The 18,943-nt window shown below is 43.4% G+C and overlaps 1 pseudogene; it reads left to right on the plus strand.

Moving 5' to 3' along the window:
- Positions 1-18,943, plus strand: part of LOC120030236 — a 175,426-nt pseudogene that overhangs the window by 132,878 nt on the left and 23,605 nt on the right.

Below are 18,943 nucleotides of genomic sequence, written 5' to 3' on the forward strand. Positions count from 1 at the left end.
AGACGTTCTTCTTAAATACCTTAAATATCATGGCCCAAAATCACACCAACCACCCACCCAGCCAGCTACCCAAGGCAGCAACAGTCTACTCTTTATCGAACCACCCTCCTTTGAATTTAAGCTTCCATTTCCAAGACAGCCCCAGGGTTGTGGGGGCACTGTTTAAATAGCATCTGAAGCCCCAGCCGAGACTTAGAAAGATAGACCTGTTGTCCCTCCACCTACAGGCCATTACTTAGGTGGTGAGTGTGTATGCCGCGATTGGCTGGGGGTAATATTGAGCCACCTGTAAGTAGCACCATTCCCTAGGATCCACCAGTGTATAAATCAATGGTGTTTCTCAATGGGATGATGGAATGGGGGAAGCTAAGCCTCATACATCCGTGTCCTGGTGGGGTGTCTTTATCTGAAATCATGAAGCTATCATGATACGTTCTGGCTTTGAAATGTATAGAGGGCACAGTTATAGTGTGCACAGTTCCCACTATGTTAACGTATAACTTATTATAAACTGGGTGGTTCGAGTCCTGAATGCTGATTTGGCTGAAAGCCGTTGTATATCAGACCTTATACCACAGGTATGACAAAACATTCCTTTTTACTGTTCTAATTACGTTGGGAACCAGTTTAGAAAAGCAATAAGGCACCCCAGGGGTGTGTGATATATGGCCAATATACCACAGCTAAGCTAAGAACATCCCTTAGCTGTGGTATATTGGCCATATACCCCTCCTCCTCGGGCCTTATTGCTTAATTATAACTTATTTCTTCCATTAATCCATCCATCATTCCATCCACATATGTAGCTTTCCATCCATCTAGATAATGACGTGGCAAGTCATCCATGTGCTTTTATTGTACGTTTATTTACTAAAAGTAAAGATGACGGTGGAAAGGTCTACGTTCCGACTGCTATCTGGACGCATTCCGCTTTAGAAGGCTCCACCACCGGCAGTACGGTATTTCACGGTTATCGTCGCTGTGAATATTGTACGGCTCTATTAGGCACATGCACTGAATGTAAACTCCCTCCTCCTGGCTCTTTAAGATCGTAAATGCTTGCCCGTATGTGAATTCAACGCTCGACACCCCTCGGTAGGGCCTCTGCTACCCTTACCACAACATGTGCCCTGCCCTGACGTATTTGATGACTCAAAGCTCTCTCCAGCGCTCTCTGCTTCTCTTTCTCTCCCTGGGCGTCGTCCAGGCAGATTTATTCATTTTAATTGGATTGGCTTCATGCTGCAAGCGGTTCTTTGAGGTATATCAAGGAATGAAGCTCATCTCCTCTCTCTCTCCCATTGGCCCAGTGGATCTGAGCACGTCCAGAGCACAGTGGAGGCACCCCTGTTAGGATGAAGGGTGCAATGGTGATTCATTTGGTATCGTGTGATATCTGATTGGATTTACTTGATTGGAGTGGTCAGGGCATAGGGTGACAGGGAATGTAGTTGACATGTATACACCTCTGCGTTTAAACTTCCCATCAGCCTGAGGTTCTATTCTGTGCCTTGTGGTAACAGATCAGGGGCAAACCCAATCTCCCAAAGGCATCCAACCAGAATGAAATATATGTGTGTTTAAAGGGTGGAGGGAAGACAAATCGAATCTGCGCAAGGCTCGTACCGCCCCAGTAAGTAACATGTCCTGTGGTATGACTCCTTGGCCTCCCATGACAGACTGAATTTTGGAGCGAATTACGGTCCGCTGCTTTCGGGACCCTAGTTCCCATTCCCGCTGCGGACGCCCGGACGAGCCCCCAGAAAATGGCCTTCATCGTAGGGATGAAGTTGTGGCCGTTGGCACCTTAGCGATCATCCACCCTCCCAGAACAAAGAGATGTCACTGCAGTAGATCGATCACACACGTGTGGATGCACCCTACGCCTCCATCTCATTTTGACCCAGTACCCCCCCCCCCCCCTATCAAGGTAAAGATTGTTATGGATAGAGCCTGAAGCCATGGCACAGCTCGCTACCTCAACTCACCCTAGGCCCCCTTTTCAAAACAGTCTGCATCTGCCACCACCCAGCGCATGAGATGCCTTTGTAGTACGGAGGACCAGAGACAGCCACACACACAAACACACACACACACACTGCTCTACGGCACACTGCTCCACAGTCGTGTCATCCCCCTGTCTCCCTGATGTATACACAACGGCTCATCAGGCAAGAAAATGTAAAGAGCGCCTCTCCCCAGACTCAGGGTAGCGCGTCGACTGTTATTGTAGAGCAGCCCCTTAATGATCAGCATCTGTTCTCCCATCGCTCTCCGCTAGTGTTAGCCCATGCTCTGTGCACCTGTTAAACAAGCCTTTGTGTAAAGCATCCCCTACTATAATGGAGGCTGTAGAAAATCCCGGCTGGATGCTTTAGCCTCTTACCCTGCCCCCAGTGGAGATTAATACTGCTGACTCGGGTCGAAGTTTGATTTAGAGGAAGTGCCCATTTGTGTGAAAAAATGTACGCTGTGTATAGCTGGGTGATGTGTGAAAAAAAATCCATGTCGCAATAATCTGACCCTTTTCTCGTAGATTAGGTTTTGGGGAGGTGCTAGAGTCATATCGTGATAAATGTAACTATTTTGCTTGATAACAACAAATGTTTTTAATGGACAGTGACTTAACATTCCTGGCAGGGCTCGAGACAGTTTTTTTCCCAGTGCCAAGTAAGACAACTGAGATGGTAGCCTAAGATAACAAATTAAAAAAAACAGCTATTTCATCTAACATATCCAGGAAATACATGAATGATTTGATATTTTGAAGTACAACCTGTCCAAATAGGATCCAGAATGATCAGATTTTTGGGGGCGCTCTTCAGAGAATCTTCGTGCGTAGGCCTATTGTCCTAATAGGCTATATTATTCACCACCTGAGGAAGTGGGAGCTCAAAATACTTAGCTAGATTGCTAACTCTAAATACGATAGTGTTGCTAGATAGCCATGTAGGCTAAGTGATTAATCTATCAGTAAATGTAGGTTTGTGTCCTATAGCGCTAGGCCTAGGCTGCGCCAAAACCACACTAACTGCAGCCTACTCCGGTTGTAAAGCGGTGACATTAACTCAATATTAAGAGACTGTCTTTTTCCCCACAATAGCATTTTGAGCAATGGTCATATAGACCTACACTATGCTTGAGCTTCTCAATGCATTTCTCCCTTCTCCGTACGCACACTGGGGAGATGGAGTGAGAGTCAGCAACCGACTGCGAAACAGGAAAGGACAGATACTTTCGTAGCAGGAATCAACATAATGCAAAGGCTATTGCTGTTGACCAAATAATGGTTTTAGAACAATCTATGAGAACGTTGAGTAGCAAAATCACAGAAAATGACAGACGGAAGCACAATGCTTCGGTAAGAGGAAGGGAATGTCTGTGTCTGTATTTTTGGGCTTTTTGTACCAGCTTTAATACTGTGGGCTTCCAGTAAAAAAAAACAGTGAGGAGTGCATTCTTTAGCTGTGACTCACTGATATTGTCCTTGAGGACTATTGTGTAAGCTCAGGCCTTTGAGATTGCGCACACACACACACACACACACACACACACACACACACACACACACACACACACACACACACACACACACACACACACACACACACACACACACACACACACACACACACACACACACACACACACACACACACACACATTTTGAGTGATTGAATATCTGCTCTACAAAACTGACATCCTCAGGATCACTCCATGTAAATACAATTTGCTGTCATGTTCATCACAGCTGAAGGCTGTTGAGAAGAAAAACAGTCAATTTTTGTTACCTTTATTTTACCAGGTAAGTTGACTGAGAACCCATTCTCATTTACAGCAGCTTCCTGGACAATAGTTACAGGGGAGAGGAAGGGGGATGAATGAGCCTATTGGAAGCTGGGGATGAATAGGTGGCCATGATGGTATGTCAGACAGGGAATTTAGCTGGGACACCGGGGTTAACACCCCTAATCTTACGATAAGTGCCATGGGATCTTTAGTGACCAGAGATTCAGGACACCCGTTTAACGTCCCATCCGAAAGACGGCACCCTACACAGGGCAATGTCCCCAATCGCTGCCCTGGGACATTTGATTTTAGACCAGAGGAAAGAGTGCCTCCTCCTGGCCCGCCAACACCACTTCCAGCAGCAGTAGGATGCAGGGTGGTATGCTGCTGGCCTGTGGCTTTAGACAAAGCTGTTTCTACTCTTGTGTTACTATTCTTTAAGTGTTACGTGTGATCAAAGTCGACTCTGGAAACGTCGAGTTCCGCCCAAATGGTTCTACGAATCCAGCAGGTACAGCAGTCAGTTTGAAGCTGGAGACTGTTTCTGTTTTTAACAGCGTTTTAAAGGAAAACTCCATCCAAAAAACGATATTATGGTATTTGTTTCATTTGTCCGTTGTTGACGGTCCTAAAATGTTTTGCATGTCAGCAATCAAGTGTGATGTAGTTTGCATCATATGATGCTGCGTTTTTCATCATATGACGCAAAATGCATCATACCAGCTGTATTTCTGTATTTTGAAAGTTCTGTATCTATATTTATGGGTAAGAATTAAAGTACCCTACTGTGATTGTTTTCAATTAAAATGGTCAAAAATAAACAACAATAGCTTCTTAGAGAAGAGCAATTTCTCAAGCAAGAATTTTGCTGGGAGTGGTCTGAGTGAGGGGCCTAATTGGATGAGCTGTTTTTTAAATTTTTATTTCACCTTTATTTAACCAGCTAGGCCAGTTGAGAACAAGTTATTGTTCAGAGAGGTTTGAAACTCTCTTTCTTATTGGTCTATTATCTTTTACCACCTGGTGATGTCGCCAGGCAGGCCAAAACAGGCTTAAATTTGAGTCAGTCTTTTCAAACAGCTCAACACTACAAGCACGTTATCATAATGTTCTCAATATCACAGAATTATTCCAACCTCATAGTGTGGAAATATACGCTGAGAATACCTTTCTAATATTGGGTTGCACTCTCCACCCTTTTTTGCCCTCAGAACAGCTTTACAAGGTGTCAAAAGCATTCCACAGGGAAGCTGGCCCATGTTGACTCCAATGCTTCCCATAGATGTGTCAAGTTGACAGGATGTCTTTTGGGTGTTGGACCATTCTTGATGCACACGAGAAACTGTTGTGCGTGAAAAACCCAGCAGCGTTGCAGTTCTTGACACAAACCGATGCGCCTGGCACCTACTACCAAACCCCATTCAAAGGCACTTAAATATTTTGTCTTGCCCAGTCACCCTCTGAATGGCACACATACACAATCCATGTCTCAAGGCAAAAATCTTTTTTTAACCTGTCTCCTCCCCTTAGTCTCCACTGATTGACATCAATAAGGGATCATAGCTTTCACCTGGATTCACCTGGTCAGTCTGTCATGGAAAGATCAGGTGTTCTTAATTTTTTGTATACTCAGTGTATATGCTGTACACAAAACAGGGAAATCTAGTTTTTGACTGCACTGGGCCTTTAATAGATTACCCATGGTGCCTTTCACAGCCACCTGTGTCCATTTCCGTAGCTCAATTTGTTAACTTGCCAGAACACACTGGTGACACATTTTCATGCCATTTCCACCTTACCACCTGTGGTCCTATCTGTGACAGCTAGGTCATTCTGTGGAGAGGTCGATGGTGACCCTACCAAAAGGTAGTTTCATCTTGTTTTGACTTTATTAGTGAATATACATTTGAGTGTCATTTTAGTTATCAGTAACAAAAAAATACCTTTATTCTCAGATGTTAATCAGACTGTCAACACTGAGACAGTCATTTTGGCCAGTTATTTATTTGATTGATTCAATACACAATGTAGTGTAGTTATAATGTTACAACACAAATACCCGCAATAATTACACTACCGGTCATAAGTTTTAGAACACCTACTCATTCAAGGGGTTTTCTTTATTTTTACTATTTTCTACATTGTAGAATAATAGTGAAGACATCAAAACTATGAAATAATACACATGGAATCATGTAAACTAAGCAAAAAAAAGAAACGTCCTCTCACTGTCAACTGCATTTATTTTCAGCAAACTTAACATGTGTAAATATTTGTATGAACATAACAAGATTCAACAACTGAGACATAAACTGAACAAGTTCCACAGACATGTGACTAACAGAAATTGAATAATGTGTCCCTGAACAAAGGGGGGGAGGGGGTCAAAATCAAAAGTAACAGTCAGTATCTGGAGTGGCCACCAGCTGCATTAAGTACTGCAGTGCATCTTCTCCTCATGGACTGCACCAGATTTGCCCATTCTTGCTGTGAGATGTTACCCCACTCTTCCACCAAGGCACCTGCAAGTTCCCAGACATTTCTGGGGGGAATGGCCCTAGCTCTCACCCTCCGATCCAACAGGTCCCAGACGTGCTCAATGGGATTGAGATCCGGGCTCTTTTCTGGCCATGGCAGAACACTGACATTCCTGTCTTGCAGGAAATCACGCACAGAACGAGCAGTATGGCTGGTGGCATTGTCATGCTGGAGGGTCATGTCAGGATGAGCCTGCAGGAATGGTAACACATGAGGGAGGAGGATGTCTTCCCTGTAACGCACAGCGTTGAGATTGCCTGCAATGACAACAAGCTCAGTCCGATGATGCTGTGGCACACCTCCCCAGACCATTACGGACCCTCCACCTCCAAATCGATTCCGCTCCGGAGTACATGCCTCAGTGTATGCCTCAGTGTAACGCTTATTCCTTCAACGATAAATGCGAATCTGACCATCACCCCTGGTGAGACAAAACCGAGACTCATCAGTGAAGAGCACTTTTTGCCAGTCCTGTCTGGTCCAGCGACGGTGGGTTTGTGCCCATAGGCGACGATGTTGCCGGTGATGTCTGGTGAGGACCTGCCTTACAACAGGCCTACAAGCCCTCAGTCCAGCCTCTCTCAGCCTATTGTGGACAGTCTGAGCACTGATGGAGGGATTGTGCGTTCCTGGTGTAACTCGGGCAGTTGTTGTTGCCATCCTGTACCTGTCCCGCAGGTGTGATGTTCGGATGTACCGATCCTGTGCAGGTGTTGTTACACGTGGTCTGCCACTGCGAGGACGATCAGCTGTCCATTCTGTCTCCCTGGTATTTTTCATATTGACTGATCTTCATGTCTTAAAGTAATGGACTGTTGTTTCTCTTTGCGTATTTGAGCTGTTCTTGCCATATTATGGACTTGGTATTTTACAGTTTCAGCCCACCTATTGGCTGAAACACATTAAAAAGGGAAGAAATTAACTTTTAAGAAGGCACACCTGTTAATTGAAATGCATTCCAGGTGACTACCTCAAGCTGGTTGAGAGTATGCCAAGAGTGTGCAAAGCTGTCAAGGCAAAGGGTAGCTATTTGAAGAATCTCAAATATAAAATAGATTTTGATTTGTATGACACTTTTTTGGTTACTATATGATCCCATATGTGTTATTTCCTAGTTTTGATGTCTTCACTATTATTCTACAATGTAGAAAATATAAAAAATAAAGAAAAATCCTTGAATGAGTAGGTGTTCTAAAACTGTTGACCGGTAGAGTATATTAAATTATGTTAATCTCATGTGGGGTTTTTGGTTGTGAGCGACAGTTGCTTCCTAATGTTCTTCCTATTTTTTGTTTGCGCCTCGTCTCATGTTGGTGGAGCGTCTTCTACTCCTATCCAGTAATCTCATGTAATGCATTTCCTTATTTGTACCCTTTCCCAGAATACAGACCCAGTCCATGACATGCTGTTGGACGTCATCACATGGGTTGGCATCCTGCTCTCTCTGGTCTGCCTGCTCATCAGCTTGTTCACCTTTTGCTTCTTCCGGGGCCTCCAGAGCGACCGCAACACCATCCACAAGAACCTCTGCATCAGCCTCTTCATAGCAGAGTCCCTCTTCCTGGTGGGGATCAACCGAGCTGACCAACCGGTAAGAACATTCCCAAGCCGGACTATTGATGTGCAAAAAACACAGCCCACTCAATGGTTTTCAATGAGAGCAGTATGTTAGTGGAGCGCCTAGGGTTGGGTCTCTTTGTCTCTGAAAAGTTGGGGAGGTTTTGAGCAAGTCTGGTGGACTTCATCTCAATAGTCTAAAGTTGCTCACAATCCTTGTCTGGTCTTCTTTTTCTGCACTAATCTGAAAATACAGTGAAAGCAACGAGTCAGAAGTCTGTTTCGGATTTAAGTCTGATGTTTTATCTATCACCTGTCTCCCAAATCAGTTATCTGATAAAGGAAAGGAGGAGAGGGAGCCAAATTAAACTATTGAAATGCGTCCAAGGTGTCAGATCTAGTCTTTTTGGGCCAGTGCCCATGTGTTTTCATTTCAACCTGGCACTTATTTAATCTATTAGTGTTACTGATCAGCTTGAGAGGCTACACACCTGGTTCATCCGGTCTATAATCAGACATGGCTCTGTTCTCTGTATATACGGTCACCAGGTTATCATACCATCATTAACACCAAAGTCCCACCTGCAGTAACTAAGGATTTGATAGAGTGGGTCCACAGGTAACAGCTAGATACAGTAGATAAAGGTCCAATGCAGCTGTTTTGATCTCATAATCAAATCCTTTCTGGGTAACATTTACTTACCTTACTGTGATTTTTTTTCAATTAAAATGGTTGAAAACAGACAAAAAATACACTCTATTTACAAACGTATGTGGACACCCCTTAAAATTTGTGGGTTCGGATATTTCATCCACAACCGTTGTTGACAGGTGTATACAATCGAGCACACAGCCATGTGATCTCCATAGACAAACATTGGCAGTTGAATGGCCTTACTGAAGAGCTCAGTGACTTTCAACGTGGCACCGTCATATGATGCCACCTTTTCAACAAGTCAGTCTGTCAAATGTATGCCCTGTTAGAGCTGCCCTGGTCAACTGTAAGTGCTGTTATTGTGAAGTGGAAACATATAGGAGCAACAACGGCACAGCCAACACACAAGCTCACAGAACGGGACCGCTGAGTGCTGAAGCACGTAGTGCGTAAAAATTGTCTGTCCTCGTGTGCAACACTCACTACCAAGTTCCAAACTGCCTCTGGAAGCAACGTCAGCACAATAACTGTTCGTCGGGATCTTCATGAAATGGGTTTCCATTGCCGAGCAGCCATACGCAAGCCTAAGATCACCATGCGCAATGCCAAGCGTCGGCTGGAGAGGTGTAAAGCTCACCGCCATTGGACTCTGGAGCAGTGGAAACGCTTTCTCTGGAGTGATGAATCACACTTCACAATCTGGCAGTCCGACGGACGAATCTGGGTTTGGCGGATGCCTGCCCCAATGTATAGTGCCAACTGTAAAGTTTGGTGGAGGAGGAATAATGGTCTGGGGCTGTTTTTCATGGTTCGGGTTAGGCCCCATAGTTCCAGTGACGGGAAATCTTAATGCTACAGCATACAATGACATTTTAGACAATTCTGTGCATCCAACTTTGTGGCAACAGTTTGAGGAATGCCCTTTCCTGTTTCAGCATGACAATGCCCCTGTGCACAAAGCACAAAGTAAGGTTCATATAGAAATGAAATGGTTTGTCGAGATCGGTGTGCAAGAAATTGATTGGCCTGCGAAAAGCCCTGACCTCAACCCCATCGAACACCTTTGGGAAGAATTGGAACGCCTAATGTGAGCCAGGCCTAATCGCCCAACATCAGTGCCCGACCTCACTAATGCTCTTGTGACAGAATGGAAGCAGGCCCCTGCAGCTATGTCCCAACATCTAGTGGAAAGCCTTCCCAGAAGGATGGAGGCTGTTATAGCAGCAAAGGGGGGACCAACTCCATATTAATGCCCTTAATTTTGGAATGAGATGTTCGACAAGCATGTGTCCGCATACATTTGGTCATGTAGTGTAGCTTATTAGCAAAGAGCAATTTCTCAAGCAAGAATGTTGCTAGAACTGTCTTGGAGGGGGAAACTGAAAACTCACTGTTATTGGCAGAGAGGTTTGGCATGTTTTCTTATTGGTCTATTAACTAATTTGCCGTTTAGTGATGTCACCCGGCTGGCCAAAACTGTTTTCAAACCGCTCTTACACTGAAAGGGCATTATCATAATTTTCACACTTATTCCAACCTCATAGTGTGGTAATATATAAAACACTGGAAAATCATATTTTTGACTGCACTGGACCTTTAACCAGGTATAATTTTTCATTCCTAATAGTGAAACTTTTGCTTCAAAGTTATTCAGTTCACACAAAAATCCTGGTCAAACACTAAAAAGGCTAGTACTCAACAAACATGGGCTAAGCCAAGAATTTAGTAAATGAGAAAATCCATCAGATTTTACCCTTAACCCTATTGAATCGTTATGCTCACGTCTTCCTATTGCAGTATAATCTTATCAGTTAAATTGTTTTTATTTCGCTGTCCTGACTTGACGCAGTACTTTATGCCTGGATCTTGTTAAAAAAGATGTCTGGTACTTAAGCATTCAGTGTGAGCTTCACTACAGCTCTCATCTCTTGACGACCAGTTACACTCGAGAAGGCAATTCAGCAGTCCACTGGAACATCAAGGTTTTAGTGTACACTTACTAGGGCATCTGGGTATTTGAAGGGCGAAAAGCTGAAGTACAAGACATGTTGTACAATGGATATAAATTCTGTCTGCTATCTTAATTGGAATAAGTGAACGTTGCAAACGGTTGAGTGTGTTTCCTCTAGAACAAATATAATTGCCGTTCTTAGTCTGTTCTAATTTAGACACCTCAAGTGAACATGAGAACATAGCCTAGGCTATATATTTGAAATGGTTCTGTTTTGAAGCTGTACGTAGCCATGGTTATGAGTAGCACAGTACATGTTCCTCAACTTGTTTTTGGAATTTATACAACAGGTGGGTCTAATCCTGAATGCTGATTTGGTTAAAACCGCATTCCAGCCGGTGTCTATTCCACAAGTTACCACCGGCTGTGACATTGAAATGTTTGACGTGCAATCCACTGCAATCCACTGTCATCAGCCCAACCAGACAATTTATAAACTTAATATCCAAGCATCTAGACATTATCTCCCATTTCTTTTAGACTAGCAATTGGTTTTCAAGACCTTGCTGTCTCTCTCTCTGACATTTGCAACATTGTTTCAGTATTGAAATTGGATCTCCAGCTGTACCATAGTAATGAACGTGTTGGAGTCGGGATGAGACAGACACGCACGCAGCTTTTCTCAGCCAGTCAATCACCAATCAGCATAATTTTTATGGATATATACGAAGAAATGTCAATAGAACAGTTAAAATGAAACAAAGTGTAGCTAGGTTGCGGTCTTTCCAGCTTCAGTTTGACATGGTTGTGTTACCTGTGTTGTTGGCTAGCTCCTCTGAACAACAGTGTCCTGATGCGAGAGCACATTTTCTATGCCGGCTGAAATCGTGCCTCATTAGCTCATTGTTATGAATGTATCCAAATAAATGTCATTAGAAAACAGCTTAAACAAACACAAAAGCAGCTACTTTTCTGTTATTCTGGCTGCACTGTTTGGTGTGACTGTGTTAGCCGTAGTTGGCTAGCTAGCAAGCAAAGGATAAGAACGTTGCCAGCTTGTATGGTATTGGAACATTGAGAACGAACGACTGGGTCGCGTCCATAGATACAGAACAAAAAGAATGAACGACTTGGTCACGTCTCTGGCAACCAAACCGATAGAACAAACGACCAGCCGGCTTGGGTGGCAACCATAGATTTTGTGTCGGGACTATATATTGTGGAAGGATAACATAATATGAATAAATTCGTCAAAATAACTTTTTTAATGAAAATATGTAAATCATTATTTGAATAGGTTGGTAACCTATTGTATAAAAGTGATAATGCCCCCAAAGCCAGTGTTTGGAGGATAGACAGTGCCTTTGGAAAGTATTCATACCTCGACTTTTTCACATTTTGTTACGTTACAGCCTCATTCTAAAATAGAGAAAATAAAAAATTCCTCAGCAATCTACACACAATACCTCATAATGACAAATTCACACATACCTTATTTACATATTAATTCAGACCCTTTGCTATGAGACTCAAAATTGAGCTCAGATGCATCTTGTTTCCATTGATCATCCTTGAGATGTTTCTACAACTTAATTGGAGTCCACCTGTGGAAATGCAATTGTTTGGACATGATATATACACTACCAGTCAAAAGTTTTAGAACACCTACTCATTCAAGGATTTTTCTTTATTTTTACTATTTTCTACATTGTAGAATAATAATGAAGACCTCAAAACTATGAAATAACACATATGGAGTCATGTAATAACCAAAAAAGTGTTATACAAATCAAAATATGTGTTATATTTGACATTCTTCAAAGTAGCCACCCTTTGCCTTGATGACAGCTTTGCGCACTCTTGGCATTCTCTCAAGCATCTTTATGAGGTAGTCACCTGGAATGCATTTCAATTAACAGGGTGTGCCTTTTTTAATTTGTGGAATTTATTTCCATCTTACTGCTTTTGAGCCAGTCAGTTGTGTTGTGACAAGGTAGGGGTGGTATACAGAAGATAGCCCTATTTGGTAAAAGACCAAGTCCATATTATGGCAATAACAGCTCAAATAAGCAAAGAGAAACGACAGTCCATCAATAATTTAAGACATGAAGGTCAGTCAATCTGGAAAATTTCAAGAACTTTGAAAGTTTCTTCAAGTGCAGTCGCAAAAACCATCAAGTGCTATGATGAAACTGGCTCTCATGAGGACCGCCACAGGAAAGGAAGACCCAGAGTTACCTCTGCTGCAGAGGATAAATTCATTAGAGTTAACTGCACCTCAGATTGCTGCCCAAATAAATGCTTCACAGAATTCAAGTAACAGACACATCTCAACATCAACTGTTCAGAGGAGACTGCATGAATCAGGTTTTTATGGTCGAATTGCTGCAAAGAAACCACTACTAAAGGACACCAATGAGATGAATAGACTTGCTTGGGCCAAAAAATAGGAGCAATGGACATTCGACCGTTGGAAATCTGTCCTTTGGTCTGAGTCTTTGAGATGCAGAGTAGGTGAACGGATGATCTCTGCATGTGTGGTTCCCACAGTGAAGCATGGAGGAGATGTGATGGTGTGGGGGTGCTTTGATGGTGACACAGTCAATGATTTATTTAGAATTCAAGGCACACTTAACCAGCATGGCTACCACTGCATTCTGCAGCGATACGCCATCCCATCTGGTTTGCACTTAGTGGGACTCACCTCCCAGGTTGTGTAAGGGCTATTTGACCAAGAAGCAGAGTGATGGTGCTGCATCAGATGACCTGACCTCCACAATCACCCAACCTCAACCCAATTGAGATGTTTTGGGATGAGTTGGACCGCAGAGGCGGGAAAAAAAGTGAATAAGTGCTCAGTATATGTGGGAACTCCTTCAATACTGTTGAAAAAACATTCCAGGTGAAGCTGATTGAGAGAATGCCAAGAGTGTGCAAAGCTTTCATCAAGGCAAAGGGTGGCTACATTGAACAATCTAAAATATTTTTTCGATTTGTTTAACACTTTTTTTAGTGTTATTTCATAGTTTTGATTTCTTCACTATTATTCTACAATGTAGAAAGTAGTAAAAATAAAGAAAACCCCTTTAATGAGTAGGTGTCCAAACTTTTGACTGGTACTGTACACACACACACACACACACACACACACACACACACACACACACACACACACACACACACACACACACACACACACACACACACACACACACAATGATAATTAACACCATGGGATATCTATAGCCAACACTGAATCTGCCCTCATCTAGACCTTTCTAAGCATCTCTCCCAAATACTCCTTCAGCCAGTTCCTCCCCAGTCCCCCTGGTTCTCCCAGTTACACCCTGTTACTTCACCTGACACAGCTCAAGCTCCTATGTTTCTATCAAATGACCACACACATGCTCCCCCTCACCCACTCCCTTTTCCCCCCTTTCCACCACCCGCCACTGCACTAAACCTCCCATCACGATGTAGAGCAGTAGACTGATCTCTAAACGCTGCAGATAATCTGGATTAGGCAATCACTGTTTTTAATGACTGTCGCTGGCGTCGTAGGTATCTGGTAGAGTTCTGCACTAAGGGCAAAGTCATTATCAACAGGGTGCAGTAGGGAGGGTGGTGAGAGGAGTTAGAGGAGCAGTGAAAGGGGGTGTGTGTGTCTGAGGTATGCAATGTAAAGTCTGTTCCACAATTAGTGCATTGACAGGCACAGAAAGACACACACCTGCTCTCATAAATGAGAACCCTGCTGAACGATGAACGTTTCCAGACTGTGCTTTTGCCCTCTACTCTTCCCTTTCATAAGATGTGATGGTCTTGATTCACTGGGCAATTTAAAGATCACTCTCCTCATTGCGGTGATGGCCACTGAACCTGAGAGTCATTTAATTGAAACCAATTTCAATGACCGTTGAACAAAGTACCTCGCGTATGACCAATTGCTCCAATAATCTGATCAATTACAGTCGTTGCAAGTACACTGTGTGTGTGTGTGTGTGTGTGTGTGTGCACGTGGGTGGGCATGCACAGTGTTGGCGCTCCTGTCCATTCCAGTCTTCTGACACCCGCCTCAGGAACCTATATCATTTCAGAGATAGCTCCAGTTGACTCACAGAATATTGTCTTCTCATCCTTCAGCTCCCATGCTCAACGTCTTAGCTAGTGAACCATGACAACTGTACAACCACTTTTCCTATTTGCTGTTCTCCACTTTCCCAATTGTACAAATCTTGGAAAGGGTAGCAACAATAACTATGGGGTAGAGGGCATGTAGGGGTCAATTGACAGGTCAGTACTACTCACTCAGTATCAGCAATCAGTCGACCAGAGACGACAACTACACCCAGTAACATATCCAGTTGATGATATAATGCCCTTTTTCATTTGAAGCAGGAAGCAACTCTCGCACATTTGAAAAGTCATTAGTTCCTTGTTTATTTATGTCTACCTTGTCAAATGCATGAGACTGACGTTTCAGGCCCTAAAGGGCTTTTGAATAATAGAAAAAAAAAAAAAAAAATGTTTTAATAATATGAATAAAATCATGAGAGAGTAACACCTGTCGTCCGTATTGTTCTTGGAATTTTTAGCTGCACATCGACACGTTTTCTGTCCGACTTTAAGCCAAACGCTTTGACCTTTTGACCTGTACTGTCTCCTCTCCCCTCAGATTGCCTGTGCGGTGTTCGCTGCCCTGCTCCACTTCTTCTTCCTGGCTGCCTTCACCTGGATGTTCCTGGAGGGTGTGCAGCTCTACATTATGCTGGTGGAGGTGTTTGAGAGCGAGCACTCGCGCAAACGCTACTTCTACCTGGTGGGCTATGGCGTGCCCGCGCTCGTTGTGGCTGTGTCGGCCGCCGTCGACTACCGGAGCTACGGCACGGATCGAGTGTGAGTATTTACCGGAACTTGAACCACTGCGTTAGAACCCCATCGTTAGAACCTCGCTGTAGGAACCCTGTCGTTAGAACCATGCCATGCCCACCATTAACCCATTAACTACTAAGGTCTAGATTCTAAAGCAGTGTTGCTTAAACCTCTCCACAAGCACCATGTGTTCCTCTATTTTATATTTTCCAGTACTGGCACACCTGACTCAAACTAATCAGCAAGCCCTTGATTAGTCAAATCTGGTGTGCTAGGGTTCGAATTGAACAAATGTGTGAAACGACAGGGGGTCCTCGGGACCTGTTTGGAAAACACTTCTAGACAAGCTCTTACTTGGAGGCAAGGCTGCTGGTTGCACAGCCAATATGGTCCTGTGTGGCTCAATTGGTAGAGCATGGTGCTTGCAATGCAAAGGATCGTGGGTTTGATTCCTGCTGGCACCACCCATATGAAAAACGTACGTTTCTTTGGATAAAAGTGTCTACTAAGTGGCATATATTATACTATAATAACATAACTTTTTGTATTGAAAAAGTATTCCAAAATTAAATAATGGCTTGTTCAAAGAAGTCATCTGTACGACCAGCACCATCTTATGATACACAATGCCAGGCTGTTGGCCATATCTGAACTATTCAATATGGTTGTGATAGGTTCAGTAAGGTTATTCTGGGCGTTTGTTTGGTTAACGGCTGTCGAGATGTAGTTCCATTCTGCTGTGCCATTGTTTGGTTTTTTAGAGAAGTTGTTCTTCAGTTTAAGACCAGGGCCTGTATTCATAATGTGTCTCAGAGTAGGAGAGCTGATCTAGGATGCATTGCTTGCTCTTTGGCGTATTAGGCTGAGTTTCTGTATAAACACTTTGTGACATCTGCTGATGTAAAAAGAGCTACTCTGAGACTCTTTATGAATATGGGCCCAGATGAGGGGGTTTCCTGAACGTGTGACCTGAAATAGAACCATCTTGTAGACTATAACAAGGGCACAGAGTTGTTCCTCGTCATGTCACCAAGACAAGAAAAACTCCTGTCCTAACACTACATTTGATTTGCACATTTAGTTAGTCAGTTTAATTCTCACATATTCACACAGCCATGCGGATTCGGCTGACTCATTGTATTGAGTAAAAACAATTTGTGGTAGTCGTTAGCCTCCAACGATATATATTTGGCATTGCTGCAATAACTAATGCTCCCCTTAATAATGGACCTGAGCGGTTATTCTCAAACAGAACTTCTGCTGACTAGACAAAATGTTTAACAGTGGAAAATGCAAGCTCAAACGCTAGCCATAGCCGTGTGAATGTCAAGCCGTTGTGGTTAGCGTCTTTAGCATTCACATAACTCCCAATTAACTGAGGGAGCAATAGATGGAGAGATTGGGGAGAGGGGAAAAAAGCACTAGACGGAGACGAAGAGAGAAAGGTAGACGGCGAGACAGTAGTCGTCATAGGTTCTTCTGTTTCCCCGCAGAAGATGCTCAAGAAATCATTTGATTTGCTCTCGCGCTTCTCTCTGAAACATGAACCAGCCTTCCTAACAATAACACAGAGACACCGTTGCTCTTTCACTAAACCTGTAGCCAATCGAAAACATAATATAAACCAGCATCAGCAGTTTGCTCATGAGATGTTTTATCATGCATGTCATTCTGTACATGTTCATGTGCGCTTGTACACACCACGTGCACGCACATACACCACGTGTACACACACACCACGTGCACACACACACACCACATACACACACACACACCACGTGCACACATACACACACACCACACACGCACATATACCATGTTATACCATAAGAAGATGAACTCACTTCATATTCACAAATGACAACATTGCAACCAAAAAAGGCACCTAGCTCACATTTCACCATAAATCCTTTACTTGGTCATATATCTGACATTAATAATGTCAGTTTGTTAAAACTTTAAGGGCCATTCTATCCATTTTGCAATAGACAAACTGCATTTAGACAACTTGGCGTACCTGGAGCCCATCATGAGAGAGAGAGGTCGTGACTTAAAGTCTCTTTAAGTTGTCTCGTCTCAGTAGTGCTTTTCTCTCCCCTCTCTACAAAGTGTCTCTTTGAGCTAAACTAATGTGTCAAGTTGCTGTGAATCAGTGTCACCGACGTGAGTACCCAACACTAGACGTTGGGAGAGAAAAGGCGACTCTGTCTTATCGGGGAACATAGGTCCCAGGTTTCTATTCCCTTAGCTTCTACACCAAGAGGATTCTGAGGAGATGGCCACCAATACAGCTTCAGCCTGACATAGGCAAAAATAGATAGACTCAAAAGGCAACACAGAATTCTGTCATGACTGGAGAGGACAGGAGGCAGGGAGGCTTGCTGGTTCACGCACTACGGCAGAAATGACAGCCATTACCTTAAAAATAAATCTGCTTTTCTGTGATCAGACGTGGTAAAAAAAAAAGAAACAATTTAGCGTTCAGCAGAATTTATATTGACCACTTGTGTATGTTTACATCATCTCTAGACCAGGGGGAGAAGTATCAAGTCCCAGTAATACAAAATGAACACCCACTGGCACCCAAATGGCACCTTTGACCAGGGCCCATAGGGCTCATACGGTGCCATTTGGAATGCATGCATTGTTTTCTGTCTCTGTATATTCTGGTTATATATATTTGGACTTTTATCAAGGTATCGGGTTGTGATTGAGCATGTTAGTGCGTGAAGTATTAGCAAAAACCTGGCCAAGGCTTTTGAGCTTTTCACTGCAAGTCTAATAGCTCTACCGATATTTTATATAGTTGAAAAATTCCATTGGGGCCGTGCCGTGTGAAAATGTCCATGAAATGAATGTAAGAAAAATGAATCTCTTTTCAGGATTTCTTGAACACTCACTATCGTAGTCTGGGATATGAGGTGACAAGTTGTAATTAAATCTTGAGTTGCATTGTCGGGTTTCCTCCCTGTGTTTGAGTATGGCCTGCGCTGTCCGAAGCTAAGTGTGCACTCCTCTTCACACTTCAATCTGCCTTAAAATGCTATTGAATTACGGCTAATTCACTGCCACTTCCATTTTGCCTCTTTGTCATCCAAATGACAACAGAGTAGGAAACTGTCATTTCCGATGGCCAAAAATGGAGGTCTTATCGGGCGGTGCCGGAGATTAAACTATTAATAATTTAGCCGGAAGGTCATGAATCAACTTCATTTTTGTCGCTCGCCTTCCCAGTGTTACCTTCATCCCACATCTGCTCCCATGCGCTCTCATATCTGGGCCCGTTCGCTTTCAATCAGCCAACTAGAGTATAGTAACTGCCATGGAGAAGTCAAGCAAGCGCACGCTGTTGCATTGTTAATATGGTAATGTGACAGGGAGAGTGGTTCATTGGTTAACATGATGAGGCTGGACAGTTCATCTAAGTCTCTATGGCGCTTTTCACACTGCCGAGCTGAGGCGAGTTGTACTGAGCTGGCCTGGTAAGACATCCACTTTAGTTGCTGGAACTGTGCTCGAAAGGAAACTGTGATAAGAAAATGTATCTGAGTTAGCAAAGTATGGTTTGGGTCGGCACAATA

This window comes from Salvelinus namaycush, chromosome 36 (genome assembly GCF_016432855.1).
Source record: "Salvelinus namaycush isolate Seneca chromosome 36, SaNama_1.0, whole genome shotgun sequence".
Taxonomy (NCBI): Eukaryota; Metazoa; Chordata; class Actinopteri; order Salmoniformes; family Salmonidae; genus Salvelinus; species Salvelinus namaycush.